This window comes from Meleagris gallopavo, chromosome 1, assembly GCF_905368555.1.
Source record: "Meleagris gallopavo chromosome 1, MGAL_WU_HG_1.1, whole genome shotgun sequence".
Lineage (NCBI taxonomy): Eukaryota > Metazoa > Chordata > Aves > Galliformes > Phasianidae > Meleagris > Meleagris gallopavo.
Genome location: NC_139404.1, coordinates 78,282,343 through 78,306,045, shown reverse-complemented (window position 1 = coordinate 78,306,045; position 23,703 = coordinate 78,282,343). Strand labels below are relative to the sequence as shown.

The following is a 23,703-nucleotide window of genomic DNA, read 5'->3' as shown; positions in this document are numbered from 1 at the left end:
TTATCTGTATTACGGTTTAGATATATTTTTTTGATACACGAAATATACAACACTTCAACTCTAAAGGAATGTGTAGATTTTGTGCTGCGTTCCACCTCTTTGTTTGGAAGATGCATACAGTAGTCATTTCATTCATTTCGAGCTATAACACCCTCCCACACACCAACAAACTGAGATGCTGTTGGCTAGTTTTCTGTAAGCAAAAATGCAGAGAAACCTCCAAAAAATAAAAATAAAAATAAAAAAAACACCAAAAAAAACCCCACCCTCAGTTGCCTGTAGGTATTATCTATTTGAGGAAATGACTTTATATTGACACAGCTACCCACCTTCCATATTAAAACGTTGTATGACAACAGGATGTGCGGTGTGGGAAGAGGTGAAAGCCAGTAGAAAGGCTGTGTTTCTCAGTGTCAAATAGGGGAATGATACCATCTTCATGTAAGGCTCTAAATATGGCTTTTAAAGACAGTTCTGCAGCTCACTCTAATAAAGAGTATGCAGTCTGCACTGGTTAGCACTGACATCTTAAAAGCAATCTTCAGTCTCTGATTTACGTGTTACTGTTGAAACAGAACCAGAATAATTCAAGAACTGCATAACAAAAGCCTGTGACCTGTATCAAGTGAAAGATAAAATTCTCATTGTAATAATTCCCCTTTGCCTTAAAAGCTTGGTATGGATCACTTTCTTTCTAATGTAATCACTAAGAAACTCATGTTATTAAAGGTATGTCACTGAAAATCAGGAAGGCTGTTCCATCTTCCAATAATTTGATCATAAACCTTTTGAAGATATTTCAGAGATCCAACTAGCAAATAATTTGATTATGTGAGACTATTTCCTTTGCTGTTTCCAAGCACGATTTTATCCGATTTAAAACCATCAAAAATATACTATAGAACTTGATATTCATAAATTGTCACAGTCCAAAATGAGTCTTGATTATTTTTACTCTTAGTCTCCACAATGGTTTTTTGAGATTCTGTTTAGACCTTTTCTTTTACTGCAGCCCTACAAGAGTTTAAAATTAGCATTTCACAGCTTAAAATAAGTATCCTTCCTTGAAGTTCTTAGATTTTAAGAGTGATAGCTATCAAACAGCTACCAAATACAGTTTTGTAGGCAAGCTGCAATAAATCAGTGCCTCATTCAGAATTGTATGGCCTCAAGGGAATATTTGGAAGTTATCTCAGTGAGTTAATGTGCAATGAATAGACTACTGTTCATACATATGTTACTTAATGGCAGTACTATATCTTGTGAAGTATTGATATTTATTATATAATTAGAGTAAAAAAAAATTATACACTAATAAGAACAGAAAATAACTCAGGAAGTCAAGTGTTGTTTTTTTTTTTAAGAAAGGATTGCCATACTTGTATCTGCAATTATAATTTTAATTCTGTTGCTTGAAAATATATTAGATGTGAGCTTTAGTTGTATGAATACACAACATTTTTTCCAAAGTTATTGTTTTTAGCAACTTTGGAGTTAGTTGATGGCTAAAGTTAGGGATAAGCTCTGAGTTCAGTAGCTTTATGAACGTCATTTGGTTACTTGTCTATCATAGTTAAGGTCCTGTTTTCAAATGTTGCAAGGAATACATTGGTGGGATTTACTGTAACTTTTTGGGGTACTGTTGCTGTTAGTTGCTGCCCTTGTAATGCTACTACATGCATGAATGTGGCATGCCTGTGGTCTACTTGTAGCCCAAAAAACTTCCATAAGCAGTCTTCTAACTGTGTAGACTTAATTAGCTGTACCTTCTGGCTCATGTTTGAACACCTTCAAAGAGGAGACAAGGACAGCATTGGTGAAAGTATTATTTTAGGAAAGTGACAGTCTTAATGACTCTGATATACCTGAGCTCATCCTATTCTGTTTCTCTTTTTAATTTTTAATAGATGATTACTTAAATCTCTTTGCTTGATTCCCACTTCCCTACTCTGCAACCCCAGTGTGTGGAAGGAAATATTGCTACCTGTGCAGCCTGTAGGGGGCCTGCTTTGCAGGGGGGCTAGACTCAAAGATTTCTGGAGGTCCCTTCCAGCCCCTACAACTATGTGATTCTGTGATTCATGTAGTTTCTGCAATTTCTAGCCAGGATCTTTGTAATTTCAGTGGTTTAGTAAGAACTCCTATAAGTTCTTTAGACTCCTAATATTGCCAATTAAATAATGAAGTTGTCTATGTTTAATCTAGTGCTGCATCACTTTCCTTTTTTAAACAGGAGAGAAAATGACTGATCCATTGAGTTTTCTTATGCTTTCCAGGAAGCCCTGGCAGCATAGCTCTTGCATGGGCCACCTGGCCCAGAAGATGAGGAAAAGGCACATCTCAAGGACTGTATATGAATGAACATTCATGACTCAGGCATTCTAGAACATTGTTTGTGTGACATACGGCATCATTTGCCTGTATATCTGCCAATCTGTTCTGTGCAAAACCATTTTAAATTCAAACCTCTACATTTTTCATTTCAAAATGTACAGTTGTACAAAATTCAACCTGTTGTGATATTCTTTAATTATGACCTTAACATTTAGATGTCAATTTATTGAAAGTGGTATCCTAGAAACTAAAAGAAATGGGAGAAAAGCATATTCGCCTGGAAACAGTAACAGAACAGAACTAGCAGAAGCACACAACCTTACTGTTGTGTGATAAGCCATCATTTTGGGAAAGTATGTATACGGATTTTAAAATGAGCTTTCTCACAGAGATGTAGAGGTAGTACTCCTTGTTTCATATCAAGATGTGTAAGAGATATCGCTGGTCTTTCTCCTCAAAGTAGGAAAATAAGAAAGGGCAATGACAGTTGAAAAGATAGACAACATAATTAAAAAACATTTACTAATGCTTTATACAAATGCAGAAATAGCAAATGGGCATTTTGACTGCAGTGTACCACTTGAGTTACTAAGTAGCTGAGGAGTGACAATGAGAAGAATATTGGCAGGCTTCTTACAAAGCTCATGCAGAGTTTGCCTTTTCCCTAATAGCTGCTATTTCTGTGGGAAAATGTGTAGATTTTATTGTTTCATCTAGTTAGGTTAACTCACTGATATTATTAGAATGTGTTCTCAGAACAACATTGCAGGAATCTCAGAATCTATGGTCTGCCCTCTGCTGCTTTCCTTAATAAAGTAGAAATCGAGAAAGCCCATTTTCTCATCTCTGTTTAGCCTTTAACTTGTTCATATAAATTCCTTATGCTTCACAATCCCTATTCTTGTTGACCAAATTTAACTACTTTGTCTCAAAGGATCATTGGGGCTTGAAATGTTTGCTTACTAGAGCCTTATAATGTTGAACATTTCTGTGCAACTGGAACAAAAAAGGGTCTGTAGACAATGTTTTCAGTTATTTTCAGATCATAGAATCATAGAATTACTCAGGTTGGAAAAGACCTTAAAGATCACCAAGTCCAACCACAACCTAACCATACTATCCTAACAACCCTCTGCTAAATCATGTCCCTGAGCACCACATCCAAATGATTTTAAACACATCCATGCCTATTCCAGTACTTAACAACCCTTTCTGTAGAGAAGTTTTTCCTGATATCCAACTTAAACTTCCCCTGATGCAACTTGAGGCCATTTCCCCATGTCCTGTCACCTGTCACCAGTGAGAAGAGACCAACCCCACTCTCACTGTAAGCATCTTTCAGGTATTTGAAGAGAGCAATAAAGTCTGCCCTCAGCCTCCTTTTCCCCAGACTAAACAGCCCCAGTTTTTTCAGTCTCTCCTCATAGGGCACATTCTCCAAGCCCTTCACAAGCTTAGTTGCCCTTCTTTGGACCTGCTCCGGCACCTCGATGTCCTTTCTGTATTGAGGTGCCCAAAAGTGAACTCGGTACTCGAGGTGAGGCCTCACCAGTGCTGAGTACAGGGCAGGATGACTTCTGTAGTCCTGCTCACCACTCCATTCCTGATACAAGCCAGGATGCCATTGGCCTTCTTGGCCATCTGGTCACACTGCTGGCTCATAATTCAGGTGACTGTCCATCAGTAAGGATGGGATCCAAAAGAGGGGATGCTCTTAGTTCTTTTCCCAGTCTGTACTGATCTTTGGGATTGACTCAATCCAAGTGCAATACCTTGCAGTTGGCCTTGTTAAACTTCATTAGATTCTCCTGTGCATCCAGATCCCTCTGGCATACCTCTCCCCTGTTGTGTCAACTGCACCACTCAGATTGATGTCATCAGCAATCTTGCTGAGGATGCACTCAATCCCACTCTCTGTGTCATTGATAAAGATGTTGAAAAGCGCTAATACCAAGACAGATCCCTGGGGGACACCACTTATGACAAGCTGCCTGATGGACATAGGGCCACTGACAAATAAATAGGCATTTCCGTGAAATTCCTTATGTTGTTTGCATAACAGTAAATGTGGAGCCTCCTGTAGATAAAGACACAATCCATAAGTTTGTTTCAGAATATTCATTTTTCCTCCATGCAACACTTTTCAACAACTATTGTTGAAAGATAATGAGATTTTCAGACACATTTTGCTTCCTTCCCTGGTCTTTAAATGGAATGACTGTCATTTTTTATTTTTATTTTTTTCCATTTCAGAGAGTGTTCCACTTGCTGTTACTGCATGTTTATTCTGTGATCATATGAATAGGTACATGACATTAACTTAACACTGTTGCATTCCTGGAGGCTGGTAAAGGGATACCATGTAAACAGAGATAGTAGGCCAGGACAGTCATCTTATGGCAGGCATATGCTCCAGGCAAGCTCACGTGCACCAGTGCAAGTCTCCTCAAAGGTTTAATGGGGACATCTTGTTTAACAGGAGTCTAGCCCCTCACCTCTGAGTGTTGAAAGAGTTTCTGAAATTAGTATATTCAGTCAACAGGCATAGTATGGGCAGACTTTGGTCTTCCTTTTTCATGGGTGCACCTTTATAACTGACAGATTTGCCAAGTAATGAAACTGTGTTCTGTTCTTCATATCACTGCTATCAATGACAGCTTGTATTCAATGTATAAAATATGCTGAAACCGGATACAGGTTCATGAACAATATCTGGGCTATGAAGACTTGTTCTACACTAGCAGGTGAGAATTTGGAGCAGTTTTTTTTTTTTTTTTTTTTGACACAAAAGTGTATTTTGCTTTTGTTTCACAGCCTCATGAGAAAGGTACTGACAGCAACACAACAGTATGTTGCAGCAGTGAGAAGTTTGTCTAACTGCACTAGGAGGTAATGTGCATGTGGTCTTGCACTACCTGGAGCTGTGTTATCCCCAAACTGTTGAGCTTCGCAAATTTTAGAGCACTGTGAGAGCACAGGCTTCTCACAGTACAGCAATGATGCCACAGACTCTTGGCTGATTGGCTTATGTTCTGCAGCAGGAATTCTGTAGTTAGTTGCTCTTTCAATCCTATTGCACCAGCAATGTCTCAGAGGCATTTTTTTTATCCCTAGGCTAAGAAATGTAATTTCAACGGATGCATCACTTCTTGTTTGGTTGTGTTTTGGTAAAGAGTGGTTTTAGCCAGTGGAGTCCTTCCATTTACTTTGTGGTGGCTCCTTCCACCTTCCTTGCTGGCTGTATCCCTGTGGGGAAGATTTTCCCTTTGGTATTCTGTTCAATCCTCTTAGCCAATGGAAGTTTCCAGCTGTGGGGGGAATAGTAGGGAATGAGATACAGCTCTCCAGGAGCATGAGGCATAGGTGATGTTAAAGAAAAGACTTCGTTAATGCTGAAGGTGGACTGCATAGTGTTGGAGGTAAGGCTATGTTGTGTTCTGTCCCTCCGCTCAGGGAAAATATCTGAAGCAGTGCTTTCTGCTTTCCACAAGTGCAAGACTTCCTACTCTGCAGTGTTAGGGTAGCATTGCATGATTTAATAGATCTCTTCCTGCTTAGCGGTTACCTCCTTCTGTTCCCTTATCTTCGTCCTAAAGGCAAATGTGGGCTGAAGAATTGGAATAACTCCTGCTTTTCCTTATCTTTCACAATTACAAAATTATCTACAGGCTCCTCCTGATTTTCTTATAGTTTCAGACTTTTAAAGAAATTAATCTCGTAGTCTAACAGTATTTGTCACCAAGCAGAGTTTTCACAGATTGTGTCAATTTCTGCTTCAGCAACTTTTGTATCATGCACATCTGAAACAATGTCTGGATCAGGTTCTGTATCAGACATCAGAGCTTGGAGAACTAATTTCAGTTCTTGCCTGTCTCATTTTAAATGTACTTATAAATTATCATAAGGATTAATTATTGGATTGAGTGTTCTACACTGAAAAAAATTTTCTAGATCTTTCTCAATTCTTAAATTCTTAAATTTTCTGTCCTTTTCTTAAGAAAAAAAAAAAAAAGTTGAAATGTATGCTATGAAAAAAAAAAATTCTCTTAATGCTGCATTTGTGCTAATCAGCAGTCAAATGCCATTAATTGGCAGAAAGCATAGATACCTTCCTGCTACATGAGGGGCACTGAAAGTTAGGACTACAGAAAATACTCTTAATTTCGAAAATCAGGCAGATCTTAAATATTTTTGCCAAATGGACAGGATCCTTTATTTGTTGTCTGCCTGGAGCTTTTCTCAAAATTTTACTTGTATAATGCAGCTGTTACAGTTAGTGAATCAGCAGCATATTGTCTGAAGTCCAAGAAATTAATTCCCTGTTATTTTGTATATTATTGTAATTTGTTACTGAAGGCCAGTGAATTGTCAGCACTATGTGGGAACTCAATGCCTAATGAAAAAACAATCACAGTTGTTCATGGTTACTTATATCTTACTTCTTGAAAAAATAGGCTGTTGTTCTTGGGAGATATTTACATTTTAGTGCATAGCAAAAAGTTTTTCCTTAAAATGTAGTTGCTTTCTTGGAAAGAAATGAATTTAATGTAGTTCTCTGATGATACAACAACAACAACAACAACAACAACAATAATAATAATAATACTTCTAGACATAAGTAGTTTTTGTCTGTTTCTCAGTACTCCAGAGAAGAAAATTTAAATCACAATCACATTCATGAGCCATGTAAAGATTTAGACCTCAAAACGACAGGTGCTATTGGAATTGCGGAAATAATTCCTCAATTTCTTCTTGGTGTTTGTGGTTTTGATTACACTGTAAAGCTAGAAGTAATTTCATTAAGGAATTTTTAGTTTAGCAAAGGCATTATACATCGAATACTGTTCTTGGATGATGTAGTCATAGAATCATTGAATTGTTTGGGTTGGAAAGGACATTAAAGCCCAGTCAGTTTCAGCAACCTGCTGTGGGCAGGGCTGCCACCCAGCAGCTGCCCAGGGCCCCATCCAACCTGCCCTGAACACCTTCAGGTATGGGACATCTACAGCTTCTCTGGGCAACCCCTTCCAGTGCATCACCACCCTCTGAGTCAAGAATTTTCTGCTAATGTCTGATCTTAATCTACCTTCTTTTGGTTTAAAAATATTCTGTCTTGTTCTTTTACTACCAGACTATGTAAAAAGTGGAGCTCCCCCTTATTTGTAAGCTTCTTTAAGCACTGGACTAGGTAAGTGTTTTTTCTTGCCTTCTGCATAGCGATAATGCTGGGTTTCATCTTTAGTTTGAAGTCCATTCTTTAAATAAGACAGCTGAAATAACTGCGTTTTTCAACCACAGTGTAATCTGAGCACTCAGAAGCACTCAGATCTACCTGTCTTTTAAATCATGTAATTTTAGAAGCCAGAGCAGGGGAGAGGAAGAAAAGAGCAAAATAATTAACTTTGAGAAATCTGTTACTTGGACAGAAATGTCCCCGAAGTTTCCTAAAAATTTATCTGGCAATCTCTCTCTCCTTGCTGCACAATAGCAGAGATTTCAATTATACCAACTAGCTGCAGACCATTACTTTCCTGGCAGCCTTCCTGGTTAGAAAGCATACAAGTCTAATTATAGGTGGCAGGCCACACCACTCCAAAAACTCCAGTACTTTTCTGAGTAGCAGCAGCTGCAGGAACTGAGGATTTCATACCTGCCAATTCACAGCTCAGATTGATCTTTACCTGAAGAAAAAAAAAAAAAAAGCGAAGAAAAAGAGCTATTCTTTCCTTCTCACCTGGGGCATACTTACATCCCATGGACTTAACAGTGAGAATATTAGAAGATCTCTGTACATGACTGCAGCAAAAGGCAGTAGATTGCTTCATCTTTAGAGACAAATCTGTGTTCTCTAGATGCAGTTGTTAATTTAGAAAAAGATAAAAGAATAAATACATTTCCTCTGAAAAAACAGAATGAATGCATTATTTTCTTGAGGAGAGAACACACCATATACCTATCTTATTATTCTGTACCCTCATATAAATGTGATTATTTAGGGAACTGGTAATTTGCTTTACCAACAGGAGTGTGTGTTATTGGTGCTGATGTTTAGAAGTTAGCTGCTTCATTAGCAGTTTAGTTTTTCATTGGTGGCTGAGGTATGTCTGAAATCTATATAAGAACTATGTAACAAGAAGGAAGTACATTTTAGGGAAATTTTCTCTGCTTTTTCTCTTTTGTTTGCCTAGTCTTATGTGGGTTTATTTGTTTGTTTTCGTGAAACACAGCTGTAAAAATCTTGATAGATTTACAGAGAGCTAAAAAGCTGTTTGTCTAGGTAAAATACAGTGAGAGGAACTCTCTGATTTATTTTTTTTTAAAAGAAGACTGAATGATAGTTTTACTGCTTTGTACATTTTCCTTCACAGGAAGAAAATGGCTGCTCAAAAGATTGTCTGAGTTAACAGAGAAATGTATTAGGGACTTAAAACTGAAGTCTGACAAATTCAAATTAGAAACTGACTTCATATTTTTAGCAATAATTGTGGTTAGTCTTTGGAATGAAGTAAAAAGGAAGGATATAGTGTCTTTATTTCTTGAAATCTTTATGGTTTCTATTGCCTTTCTGAAAGACAGACTTTTGTTATAAAAAGCAACATTGTGGTGGTCAGAGAAGATCTTTTCATCACCCCCTGGAATTTCATATGTGTCTGGGGTGAGAAGGGCTTAATAGTAATAGACAGTACTGCTTCATTTCAGAGACAATATTACAGAGATTTACTTTTTTTTTTTTTAATGTTATAATATGAATTAGATCAGAAACATTTTTAGGGCTTCGTACTTCTGCTTGATCTACAGTTTTGTACTTAATGAACCAGCAGAAAGAGAAGAGAGATCATGCCTTTCTATTACTGTAGAGACAAAAGTCATTTTTTTTCTGCTATTCACATTTTCCAACAAAGAAGTAAAAGAAGCTAATAGAAAAGAACTGATAATAAAATGTTCTTTTTGTAACATTAGACAACCAGTATTTGACTACTTCTACCGTTTGTAATAATGCAATATGTTGCACAGTGATTTGAAATAAATTCAGAGGAAGTGAGAGATTCTTGGTAAATGAAGTACAAATCTAGTTTAAGTTTAAAAGTCTGTCTTGCAAAAAAAAAAAAAAAAAGTCAAAACATACCTGAATTAACACAGGACGCTTTGGCATACAAAGTACTTGGTGCAGAGCTTGAAATTTGTGAAATCTGACTCAAACAAGGCTTAAAGCAGGATTTGCTCTTATTTATGCTTTCCCTTCTACCAGGCTTTTGATAGTAGATACCTGCAGCTGCTTAGCTCTTTACTGTTTCCTTCTTTTGATGAGTTTCTTCTCAGACTGACTGTGAAGCAGTGAAACCAGTGTTCAACTGTGGCATCTGCATGGTGCTGGAGGAACATTGTTGCTGGAGATATCGCTATAGGACAAATATTGGATTATTCTGTGTGCAAAGATAATGTTTGTTATTGGTGAGGACATTGAAGCTGCCGTCACTGTCTCAGATTCTTGTAGGTAAAGTATAATGGATAATGCACTGGTCATCTACAGGTGCAAATATTTTGAAGTCAAGAAAAATTTAAGATATTGCCTGTATTACTTAAAAGCATCAACCCACCACCCCAAGATAATTAACCAAAGGGATAACAACCACAAAAAAAACCTTTTCTGTTGTATCTCTAAGTATCAAAAGTTGTTTTCCTCCTTCAGCTACTATAAACAGTAGTAGTAATGAAGCAGAATATCTAGTATGGAAGGGAATTGGAGATTTACAAATTAAATTCTTAACCCATTTTTATTTCTGGATCCTATCAATTAGCAAATAAATATAACGTGGAAATAATGTGCCACGTATACATTTAATCCTCCACCTGAATGCATATAAGTCCATGGGGCCCAATGGGATTCATGCATGTGAGGGTACTCAGAGAGCTGGTCAGTGTCATTGTGAGACATCTCTCAATTATTTTTCAGTGGTCTTGGGAATCTGGAGAGGTCTCAGTTGATTGGAATCTGGCAAATATTATTCCAACTTTCAGGAAGAGCAAGAAAAAAGAAACTGATAATCACAGACCTGTCAATCTCATTTCTGTGTCTGGTAAAATTGTGGAGAAAATCATGCTGGGCATTATTGAAAAACACCTGAAGGACAGTGAGGTCGTTGGTAACAGCCAATATGAGTTCATGAGAGGAAGGTCCTATTTAATTAACTCAGTTTCCTTTTATGATAAGGCCACCCATCTAGTTGACCAAGGGAAACCAATTAATGTTATCTTTTCGGATATCAGTAAAACTTTTGTTTCTCACAATGCCCTTAGGGACAAAATGTCCAGCACACAGCCAGACAGAATGTAATGCAGTGGGTTAACGATTGATGAGATGGACACAAAGAGTTATAGTAAATGGGGTTACATCAGTCTGGTGATCAGTCAGTAGTGGGGTTTTCCAGGGCTCCATTTTAGGGCCAGTTCTCTTTAATGTTTTCATAAATGACTTAAATGACTATAAGGTGTTTTGAGAGAGTTTGCTGATGATACTAAATTGGGAGGTGCTATTGTCTCCATAGGGAGTGCGGAAGCCTTGCAAAGAGACCTAGACAAATTAGAGAGCTGGGAAATCACCAGCCACGTGAATTTTAATAAGAGCAAGTGCCAGATTCTGCACCTGAAAAGGGGCAACCCTTGGCTGTACATACAGTCTGGGGAATAAGATGCTGGAGAGCAGCTCTGCTGAAAGATATTTGGGGTCTTGGCTGGCAGCAAATTGAACATGAATCAACAGTGTGCCCAGGCAGACAGGAAAGCCAACTTTCCTGTATCCTGGCGGTGCATTGAGTGCAGCATTGCTGGCCAGTTGAGAGAAATGGATGTCCGACTCGGCATTGTGCTAGTACAGCCTCTCCTTGAGTATTGTGTGCAGTTTGGGGCACCACAGTAGAAAACTCTTAGAGGGTTTCCAAAAGAGAGCCACAAAGATGGTGATGAGTTTAAAGAGGAAGATGTGTGAGGAGTGGCTGAGGTACCATGGTTTGTTCAGACCAGAGAAGCGAAGATTGAGAGGAGACCTCATCATGGCCTACAGTTTCTTCATAATGGGGACCATCATGAGGGGCAACACTGCTCTCTGTTGACTTGGGATATTCTATTATTCTAAGATTCTACTGAAATCCTTGCACTTTCCAGATGTAGTAGTTATACTCAGCAGGTAGACTGTATGTGGAAATGAAAGAACATCAGATGAGTTTGCTGTCATAAATGCAGAAAAAAAGAATGGCTTGACTTGTAAATTGATTGTAACAGGCTGTGGATTGATGTTGCAAAAATGAGTCCTTCTGAAGAGGATGGAACATCCAGTTTGCCCAGAGAGGTTGTGGATGCCCCATCGCTGGAGGCGTTCAAGGGTGGATGTGCTGGATGTGGCTCTGGGCAGCCTGTCTGGTGATTGGCGACCCTGCACATAGCAGGGGGGTTGAAACCAGATGGTCGTTGTGGTCCTTTTCAACTCAGGCCATTCTATGATTCTATGACAAAATTGGTAGACAGCCTTTTCTGTTGTTTAGTGTAAGCTCAGCTTTTAATTTTGGGACTTTAACATTTTACTGACTTGCAAAATAAATGTATGTCATCCATAGCACAGACTTGAGTTAATAGGTAGATCAACAATTCAGAGATTTTAACTGTTATTTTATATATATTTTAAAAATATATTATTGTGGGTTTTTTATGTTCACTTCTGATACTATCACTGTGATTTTAGAGTACCATTAACAATAAGTTGGATTATTATTGTGCAATGAATATGAACATTGAAGATTAGAGTATAAATATCTTTGTGAACTGAATTTAAAGTCTACTTTGGTGTGCATGTCTTAAAAAACAGAATCATTATTTTGTTATCAGATCACAGAAATTTGCTGTGTAAATCTTTGTAGTCGGGGAAATGCAAATTTTAGTCCCAGAAAAAGCTTTGATGTGGTAAATTTAGAGTTACCTTATTTTTGACAGAATCAGCATGTGACATGTCTAGGCTAGAGCTACAGCTCTTCCTCTAGTGTTGATTATTTTAAAACAATTAAAATCAACCTACAAGAAATATGGGTAGCAAATGTCTAATCTAGATATTAATATCTGATTAATTAATCTAACTAATCTAATATCTAATTATTATCATTGGCAAACCAGAATTTGGGAGAAAGTGTTTCAGTATAGAGTACGACAGCAGAACTTTTCATACTCAAGTAGGAAAATGAGTGCAGATGTTGACTATTAATATGCTGTGTAATCATAGTTTATCACACAGGAAAGCAGCTGTTGTAGACACCTATCAATTTCAACTCTGATGCCTATCTTTGGCAGAGAGAGGAGTGCAGATCCAGTAAGAGTAAACATTTGTATTCAGACATGGTCAGTTTGACATCATCCTCTTCTGAGGCATTTCATCTCATTCCATTTATTTACAAATCAGGTCAATTTGTCATGCTACCGATTCAGTGCCTTGATGTAAAATGTTTAACAATGTAACTTTATCAAAGCTGTGCCTTATCACATATTAGGGTATGAGCATTTCTCATGTTTCAGAGAAACCTGCCAGCAAATTTGGACAAGAAAACTTCCAAGTATTGTTGGTAGCTCTGAGTATATTTTGACAATACTTGTTTTAATAAATCAATATTCTCAGAAGACCTTCTTTTATAGCTCCTTTTTTATCTATACAGATAATGGCATTTCCCTGCACAAACATAACCTCTGAAACTCTTCACCTTTTCCTTGAAGATTTTGAGTTCTTCCAAAGTACAAAAATTACAAGATGAGAAAAGTCTGTGTTGAAGAGGACAAAGATTTTTCCTTTTTTGTTTTGTTATCCTATTTTTGTCAGGCTTATGTCAGAAAGTAATTTTTTGGTTTGATTGCCATTCCTTAATTTTTAAATATATATTGCAGCATTTTTTTTTTTAATTGTTCTTTTTTGTGTCAGTGACATTCTGGTAGAAATTACCTCAATTTTCTTCTCCTTGCAAGCACTGATATTTTTCTTTATTTACTATCTTCGTATTCCGCCCCCAAGAACAAACAAGCAAACAAACAAAAACCCCACATTTTTTTCATCTCCATGTGTTTGTGTGTGTATGTGAGCAAACTAGTTTTTTCCAGCTCCTAATTCACTTGTTTAAGCTGATTTAGCAAATATGTTGGGATCCTGGCCCACAAAGACTTCTCTAGTAAATATGTATGTATGATATTGTATATATAAATACATATTCTGTTGGAATGTTGATGTATTACTGAACTTCAAGTATTCAAAATCTTATGCTTGTATCGAGAAGTTTTGGAAAGCATAAGGAGAGGAAATATGACAGTGGGCAGTCCATTTCCAGAATCACCTGGATATTTTTCTTCGAAGAATGTGGTACTTATACTCATTGATACCAAATGGAGATAAGTACTTCTCTTCCCTTAGATTTTGCTCTGTAACAACCTTTTGCGTTCATTTTATCCACCTTAAAATTAATCTAAATGCTGAGTATATGCTGAAATTGAAACAACCGTGGTGGGAAAAATAAAACATTGTTTTCCTGTTTAGATTAGTAAATTTGGTAAGCCAAAAACTGAATCAGGAATGTAGAGATGCAGAAACAGTGTATGTATGGAGGTTCTCTTTATATTTTGATTTGCTTTCAGGTCTTGAAAACAATAGAGAAGTAAAAAAGATGTGATTGTTGCCATGAGTATTTGTAGGATGATGTGGAATAGATACAGCTTCTATATCTGTTCATTCATTAATGATTGTTCAGGTTTAACAAACTAAAAGCTAACAGTGCATCTCTTTGCTTAACCTCCTGAAAATTTCTGCTTTGACTTTGACATTAGTGGAGAGCCAAAGACTTTACTAGTCTGGTCTACCTACAGTTTATGTACTAAAACTTCAGTGTGGCTATACAGTATTTCAAACTTCTGAAACTCAAAAGAGGGAAGGAAGCTCATGTAGTTTATGTATGTATGCACAGTCAAGTTGGATTACTCCCTGTTTTACACCTGATTTCTTTTGTCCATTTCCTACATGTATTATGATTTCTTTTAGGGTCCCATTTGGGCTGTAAAAACTGCCTCTCCCTAAAGAAATGTCGTGGTTCATGTTGTGCTATGTGGTATCTGCAGCTATCTGAAGTAGATCACAACAATTGTAGATCTTGACAAATATTATAGCAATCATAAAACAAGGCTGGATTGATAGTAATCCAGCCTCAAGATTCTCCACTGCCTCTCTTCATCCTGTAGAGAGAGGTTTGGATTATTAGAAGCACCATATTGCTGTCAGTTACCTAGCATATCCTCAGCATGAAAACTGTGCTTCAGCTGTTGCACTGTTTTGGTTCTCTCAGATTCTACAAAGCATAATCCTTGGATGGAGGCAGAGATCTCAGTCTTTTTAATTTGAATTGCCGAGGTTTCTTGATTTTCATCCAAAAAGATCTAGAATTGGGTTATTATGAAGCTAATATTGTATGGCAGTTTCTAAACAGTGTCTTGCTTCACTGAAACATGCAGATTTTTAGTAAATGGCATGGAAAAACTGGGATCCTAGAAGATATCTGCTATGTCAGTTCTATTTCCAGAAGAAAACAGAAAACAGTCTTTTCTTCAAATGCTAACGCTTTTTAAAAGTTACTCAGTGCTCACCAACTTTGCTTTCAAATCCTTACTAATTTTTAACCCATGTTAAGTAATGTATTTGTAAATTTTAATGCACATAAAACATAAATGCTCGATACAGCTATCATCAAACATAAACATAGTTTGTAGAAAGTGCTTAGTTAAAGTAGAAAAATCATAGTTCATGTCCATTTATGCAAAAAGGACTTCATAAAATACAGCTTAACCAGCTGCTAGTTATGCATTTAATGTAATTTAAATGATTAACTGTTGTCCGTGGTGTACTTTATTTCAAAATTTGATAGAATAGTTACTTGGCCCATGGGAGGGTTATAAAAGTGGTGAAATATAGATAATATTCTGTATCTTGCAGGAGATGAAGAGGAATACCTCTTCCATAAAATTTGTTGCTGAAAACTTTTCTTAAAAAGTTGGCTGTCTGATATTTGAGATGCCTTTTAAGATATATACATTTATAATATAATAGTACAAAACTGAATGTAAAATAAAATCCGCCTGTATTTTAGTGAAATTTTGTCAAACTCTAAATAATTTTCTTAAATTACAACATTTTTAAAAAATTCTGTTTATTCAGGCAGGACTAGCTTTGTTGCCAGTTTTTTTTTCTATTACTGATAGCAGTTAAGAGTTCCTTTGTGTTTTATATGTCTCTTCTGAAGAATGAAATTCTAGATTAACATGCTCCATTATTAAATGTCACATATACTGGTTTGTAAAAGTATTGAGTATTAATACAGGTTAACTAAAACGTTTGGAAATGTTACTCATCTCTTTTTCTGGGGCAGGAATGAAATTACTGTGTAATTTAACAAATAAAACTTGCTTTTAATAAGTCATTGAATGTGAAGGATTTTTTGTGTTGTACCCATGGACCTCCTGGAATCATTTAGTACTTAACAGATAATAATAAAACTGAAGCAGATGATGAATTTGTGGAATTGCTGATATCCTGACTAACAAGCTGTGAGCACTTTCCCGTTAAGTTATAAAATTATCTCATAATTTAGGCAACACTGCACTGCCTAAGCAGAATGTGGTGCATGACCTCAGCATCTTTCTTTTGCTGGATGAATACTGAAATATCTGAATGAAAGTCTTAAAGTGAGTGTATCTTTTTGTTTATTGATGTTATAAAGCACATTCCTTGGAGCAGTGGAAATGTTGAAGTCAAGCAAATTAAGCTCTAAACCACTTATCAGTTGAAAAGCCTGAGTCAAGATCAGGTGCTGTCGTTCTCAATGCATTAGCACCTGTATATTAGTGATATTTTTTTTTTTTTTCCTGAGAGATTGTATAATGTATCTCTGTGAGGGTATACATTGTTATGCATATAACTCTATTTAAAAAGTTTTGTGCGATGCTGTCCATGGAATTTTTCTGACATATTATTGAGTAAGACTGAAGATGAATCATCACTGGGTATCGTCAAGCAGTCCTCTTTATCTTCAGTGCCTTAGGGTTATATGTTTACTGTGTCTCTTACTGCTTTTCTCCAGCATAATTGGAGAACTTACAGAATGTTGACTTAATTTGATTTATAAAGTTGAGTACTTACAGTAAATCTGTGCATCAGAACACAATATTTAACAATTGTGAATCTAACTTGAAACAAAGCAGGAAAGCCTTTATTTTGTGCATAAAAACTTCCTTGTTGTTATGATCCTCATAATTTCTGGATAATCATTTCACCTTTTCAGTAGACATTTTCCATTCTTCGTTTCAATTCTATTAACTTGTTGACCAGCCTAAGCAAGTTAGGTTCAGGGGGAACCTTATCACTTGCTAAAAATAAAAATACAAGACATTCTTACTGCAGGACTGATGCTTGAGAGCACAAAAATGGCCCAATTTAATAGCTATGCTTAGACCAAACTGGGAGATAGACAGCAGTATATTAAGTGTGGACAGAAGAGCTCATCCTAAAGATCCTTGAACTCCTTAGTTGCTAATGACATACAGAACTGTGATTGTGTGAAGTACCTGACATGAATAATTGGTCAGAAGTAAACAGGACAACCTTTAATTATCCTACAAATGTTAGACAAAGAAGCTTTTCTTCCGTATATCTGTATTAGCTAAGTATTTAATGAAACTGTCAGATAAGAGGGAACATTATTTAATCATCTGTTTTCATCTCCAACAGAATTGGCCATATTTGAAGTCCAGAGGGCTTGGGGATAATATTCAATCTTGTTTCAAAGGTTTCCAGTAATGGCTAATTGATGTCGCTGTTTAAAAGAGAAAGTGCCATGTGTATTCTCAAGCACTTTCCTGCCACGGATTAAGGTTTAATAGATTATTTTAGTTGTATAACTTTCCCATAGCAACTACAGGAGAAATTAGTATTTGGAAAAATGGCTTTCTATTTTTAGAGGCATTTAGTTTGACAGGTCTTTTGACCTTTTTTAGAGAGACTTACTAGGTGATTGATTTTCATCTTATCTTCTGTTCTTACCAGTTATTCTTTGTAACTGGCAGCCGTAAGGAAAACCAGCACCTGGTGATCACTTACAAAATGCTAAAAATTCAGCAACCACTTAAAGAAGTCTGTGCTATAAGAAAATGTGAGAATTCTTTATATGAGGAATATGAGAATTCATTTCTATTAATCCTGCATAGAACCTATATAGACAGCCTTGCTTCAAGAGCACAAACAAAACTTCCTAAAACCTCCTTTCAGCCTAGCGTCAACAGATATGGTCAGACATACTGACAACCACAAGGATAAACAAATACTAACACAATGTGTTAAGTTCAATATTTTTTCAGTATAAAATAGTTGTAGGTAGTTGTATTTTTTTTATCAGTGACTGTATATACTATAATCCATATATGTGGAGTTATGTACTGAGTATATTTAGATGTATGTAGCAAATACTGTGTTAAATATTAATATCTGAAGGCTGTGCAAATAGAAATTTTAAAATGGCCAAATTAAAACTACCTGTCTGCTTTCTTTTGTAAGATATTAGGCTTCCATCTGTGCATATAGGGGGCCAGTGGATTGTATGTTTTACAGGCCCTTCTAAAAGGCAGTTAGTGGGATAAAATTTAGTTTTAATATCATTTTTCTTTTTGTCTGTGTCTCTATATGGTGTTGTGTAGGCACTTAGCTATGTTAAAGTGATTTGCTATCTTTAGGATGTTGCAAAATACACGGCCTTCTCATTTGTAGCTCATTTTAGGTTTCCATAACCTTCAGCATGTGTTAGGTCCAGAGTTAATCTCTTCCAATGTGTTCATTCACTCTGTAGCTTTCAGTCAGAAGTGATTATAAACCAGCTTTACATATTTCTCAAAAACAGCACTTGTGAGTATAATAAATACACTGTTCACTCACATAAACAGATTATAGTTTGCACTTGTTGTTGCCTTTCTTGTTTTATCTGTGTTAGCAAGCTTCCTGAAAAAAAGGAAGCCTCCTGTAAATGCAAACTCTTTCTTAATAGAATTTGTTACTGCCACAAGAAGTACAACCTCAAAATATTGAGCTTTCAAAGTGGCTGCCTAGCAACATAGTGCTTTTACAGGGTAGCAGCTAAATGGCTCCTTTTTGGAAAAGAATTTGGGGCTAGCTGGTTTCACACAAATAGCTTGTATGAAACCATTCCCCTTCATGCTATTTGCAAAATGTTGCTAAAGTCATTGCCTCAGAATATCTGTTTTTCACAGTTTGCTTTTCGAGGTTTAGGATTGACTGAAATCAATCACATAGTTATTGTATCTGTTTTTCATTTCTAGAACAGATGATTCCTAAAATATCAAGGATATTTTGACATAATCTTACAAAACTTATAGCCCTATGAGTGTTGGCATTGCTTTTCATATCTGCAGATATTTTGAGAAATAAAACAGCTCCTAAATTCATTGGAATCAGAAAAATTGAGAAGTGTTGATGTAAATTTGTATCCAACTTGTACTAATGATTTTTTGTAGCATTCTTCCAGCTATCCAGCTGCCATTAAATACTGTCTATCTGTAAATCATTTAACCTGGAAGAAATCAAAGTTGCAAATCTTTAAGCCTTTATATATCATAACTGATGTTCTGCTGTTCCTGTGATTGCTGTAATTTGTATGCATGAATGGAGAAATCTATGTCAAGAAAAATAAACAAGGCAAAGGCAATTTTAGACCAAAAGCTCATGCTTATTGGATGCCCAAACGTTTGTCTGTATTTATAAAACACACTGCACTTAGCAGTGCTAGAGAGCAGCCAATCATAGCAGATAATTCACCTTTTCTTTGCAGAGGAGAAAAAAAGAAGCTCTTTATTTGAACATCTGGGTAAACTCAAGACATAATGAATCTCATTGTAAAACTGAATACTTCTATATTTAAAACAAGCAAGAGAAAAATAATGCTGAGAGTTATTGTTTGATAACACAGTTTGCAGTGAATCCACAGCGCATGGAAGGTCATATGGCTATGATTGGGTTTCAGGTCATTTTTAAGGAACTCACTGAGCTCAATTACATGTGGCTAATAGCATGAAGGTTGTGAGGAGGCATTATTTTTTATAAAGCAATTTAGAATTCTTAAAAACTATAAAAAGTATGATTGCCCAGTTTGCTAAGGTAATTAATTTCAGGTTGTCACATGCAGGTCCTTTTAAAAAAAAAAAAAAGTAAAATAAATTTAAGAAATAGTAAAATGCTGTATGCTTTGTATTGTATGAAAGCAGTCAGCATCAAGTGTGGCTCTGTTTTCCATACCTTAAAGAAGATACAAAAGTTATAAAGCATCCAGGGAAAAAAAAGATCAGAACTACTCAAGATCTAGCAAAACAACTATGTGATGTAATAATAATGTAGCTTAGAGTTTTGTGTTTGTATTCATGAAGGAGATGGATAATATATAGCCTGATCACTGTTTCAAAGTACCTACAGCAGGAAACTTCTGCTAATAGAAAGTTATTTAATTTAGCATTGAAAGGCATAATGTGATCCAAAACCTTGAAACTGAATCTACATGTATCAATTCTACATACAGCATGACGTTCTTCATAGTGAGGATAACTGAAGAGTGGAGCAATATACTTCAGAAATCATGGATTCTCTGTTGTTTGAAATGTTTAATGGAAGATGCAGTATCTCATAGAAAGAAAAAAAAAAATATCTGGAAACCATTTAAAGTACAGAAATATAGTACTGTGGCATTTGTTTTTACCAGAACATGCGCTATCATTACTATACTGGGAATAAGTATATGAGAGGCTTAAAGGGATTCCAGGAAGGAACAGTAAAATGCAATATTCCAGGAACTGCATATGTCTACGTCTGGAGCTGCAAATCTAGATGATAAACTTTGATGTTAAGGTAACATTATGTTCTCATAGCTGTTATCTTTTGACAAAATCTTTCATCATTTTATATTTTGACAGATACAGCTGATTAGCCTACTGGCTGCTTTAGCTAGCTAGTGACGTGATTGAATCATCTAGGTATTTTATTCACTAGCTATTTAGTTGAATACTTTGTGGCTTTTTAAACTGATAAACCACTCAAATCACTCAAGTCAGCAGCAGGTCTTCTGCAAGAAAATGCTGTCCTATATTCAAACAACACGCTAAACCACTTTTACAGTTGGTTTATGTAATAGTGTATCACCAGCCCACAAGCATCTGCTCTTAGAGTGCTGCATATTGAGTAGGAACTCAAACATGTACTAGTCAGTGCAAATCAGATGACAGGACACCCTACAGTCAGCAGTGCTACTTCTGCTGCACCCCACAGCTGCATTCCCATATCTGAGGGAGTAGGCAAAAAATATTAAAGGCTAGGAGAATGTGTTGGGTTTTTTGTTATTATTCAGGGACGTTTTCATACTTCAAACTGATACCCTTTTGACTGCTGAGGAAAAAGATTTAGATGACTCTTCAGCTTCTCTTCTTTATATACCTACAGGAGGAATCTGAAGCATGTAAACAGCATAATTCAGGGGAGTTCATATGTGATGCTTGTAACATGAATAGTATGTTGAAACATTCTCTGAAAAACTATTGCATACAAGTGAATACAGTGCAAAATACCGTTTCACAAATTCAGATTTTAAAACTAGGATTAAGTGTTACAGTGTTATTACTGTCACACTTGATTCATGTGATTCTGGTTGTACTTGTTCCTCTGTGAGTCCCAACAGACTCAGACAGTTTTCATCTTTTTCTCTTTTATGTATAAACTAGTATAATCTGGCATGTCTGTAAAGGCCCCTGAGAGATCCAGTGTACTGATAAGAGAGAATAGCCAGTGACTGGTTTTTATCCTTGAAAATCATGATGTCTACCTTAAGGTATTCAAATCTATTAAAATTAGTCTTCCAGTATTTTCAGAAATAATACAATCTCTCTGTTAGCTATGTCATTATTTAATAAAAAGGCAAAATAAAAGAATAAATTCAGTCCAAAGCCTTCATTGTTACTACTCCTGCTGTATGTCCTGGTAGAATACACTGGTATGAAAAGATTCAGTGAGGTACAGTTTATTCCTCCATGCTTGGCAGCAAAGCATAAAGTTTGCAGAAGATAAGATGAAGTGCCAAGAACATGTGCCAAATCATAATATGTCTTCAGCTCCTTCTGCTGGAAGGATGTCAACACAGCTCCCAGAATGTTTGAAAACCACCATCAGCCAGTGATAATGCTTCTATTTAAGTAAGCATCGGTCCTTACTTCAGGGCAGTTGGCCAGACTGAAGCAGACAGCATAATTTCTCTCTCATTTTAGTAATTTGTGAAGTATTTCAGGATGAACACTTAGGCAAATAGATGTGAATTATTGGAGAGTGCTTTGTTTATTTGGGATATGCTGAATGAAATAATTGACTTTGTTAGAATGTTTCCCAGAAAGCTTATTTAGCATGATACTGATGCTGAAAGTTGATAGCTGCTTACTCGGGGCAATACCAGCATAATTTTCATTAAGGACAATCATTAGCTACTGTCATGGATTTATATTGCATATAATGCTTAAGTTGAAGTCATAGAATGATGCAGAAGTTCAAGCTGGAAGAGACTTAAAAATCATCTAGATCCAGCTCCCACTGGATGAAAATTTCCACTCAGTTTGAAATCCACAAAGGAATTTTTGTTCTCTTTTTTGGATGATTGGTCTGTTGGTTGGTTTGTTTTGGCAGTAGTATTAATACCTTTTCCATTACAGAGAATATAAAAAACGAGTACTACAGAGAATTCAAAATGGATGGAGGAATTACTATCAACCCTTAGAATGTATAATAGACTACTATATATCTTTATTATTCATTTAAAACAGGTTGTTTAAAAGATATGCTGCTTCATGCTGTTTTAATGGTTGTGATTTTGCTCAGAACTGCAGTTTCAGAATTAGTGGCATACAGAGTAACTTAGTTTATTTCTCTGTTCTTACTGTCCATGAAAATTGCAACAGATACAAAGACCCCAATCACACTACTTTATAGATCAAGTTCTCAGCTACAAAACACTCTTTTTTCAACGTAGTCACCACCATTAGTTAAGCATTTTCTCCAGCGATGAACAAAAGCCTGCATGCTGCACTCATAAAAATCTGCTCCAGTGGAGATGACCCACTGTTGCTACTGCCACTGCTGAAACGCACCACCCACTCTTCACTGCCTCCAGAAACATTCAGCAAGAATCGATGAATGTCAGTGGGTGCCATTTTTCCACTTGGAGGAATTCTGTGACAAAGTTTTGTTTCATATGCACTTCTATGTCAGATGCCATTTTGTCAGGCTGCCCCTCTGCTGCCATCTGACATCTGGTAACAAAGAATAATGGAATATTGTCAAGAAGGTTCAACCTTGACTTCCATACTGCCAACATCCACCTCTGACTTTGTGGGCCAACATAATAAAATAAGAGGCGTTCCTTTGGAGCAGCCCTCATATGCTCTTTTCCTTACAGTTTTCTAGTAGACCATTTGGGAAAGAACAGAGTAGAACTCGAGTCTTTCCAGGTCAGATGTTTCCAATTAAAATGCTTCTGTAAAGACTGAAAAAGGAATTTGTTGATATCTTAAAGTTTTAGCTCTCTAATTTACTAGTCTATAGAGTTTACATCTTTGTACCTCATTTCAGAATAGTCCACTGCAAGTTTCTTCATTTTTGAAAGGGAAAGTAAAGATCATTCTGTTCTGACCTCTGCATTCAGTATTGGTAGATCATTGACATTTTTTGTGCAGGATTTTATGATCTGATCATATATAACAAGATAAGCCTTATCTTGTAAAATCTCTTTTTCTATTTATTTCATAATGCTTGCTGTCATCAATGCATATGGAAATGTTTCACCTTTTTCATATGACAATATTATTAATAAGATCATGTTTCATATTCCTCTTTTGTTTTACTTACTGTCTGGTAATTTTCTGGAACAGCAATTTATCATTCAACTCTCTGACTCTGACTGGAAATGCTATAATCTAACTTAGGGAGATTTTAATTTAGTGCTCAAAGGAAAAGATCCAAAGAGAACAGATAGAAAACTACATCTGCGATATATCTGGGCAACAAGATGTTTCTGCAAAGGAATACATCAGTGTTAATTCTAAGTAACCCAGTTAAGTTGCCACTGTGGTTTTACCTGGGCTAAGAATTGGTCTAGGCAATGTAGTTCTGAGCTGGACGTGGTTATCTCTGTGTAGCACTGTATTGTACTGTGTTGATGAGACAGAGCAATAGTTGTATGTGAACTTTTTACGTAAGTGTGAAATGACTAATTG

At 36.2% G+C, this 23,703-nt stretch overlaps 1 protein-coding gene across 11 annotated transcripts in view; it reads left to right on the top strand.

Moving 5' to 3' along the window:
- STXBP5L (syntaxin binding protein 5L) overlaps positions 1 to 23,703 on the top strand; it is a 185,036-nt gene that overhangs the window by 37,394 nt on the left and 123,939 nt on the right. The window lies entirely within an intron of this gene.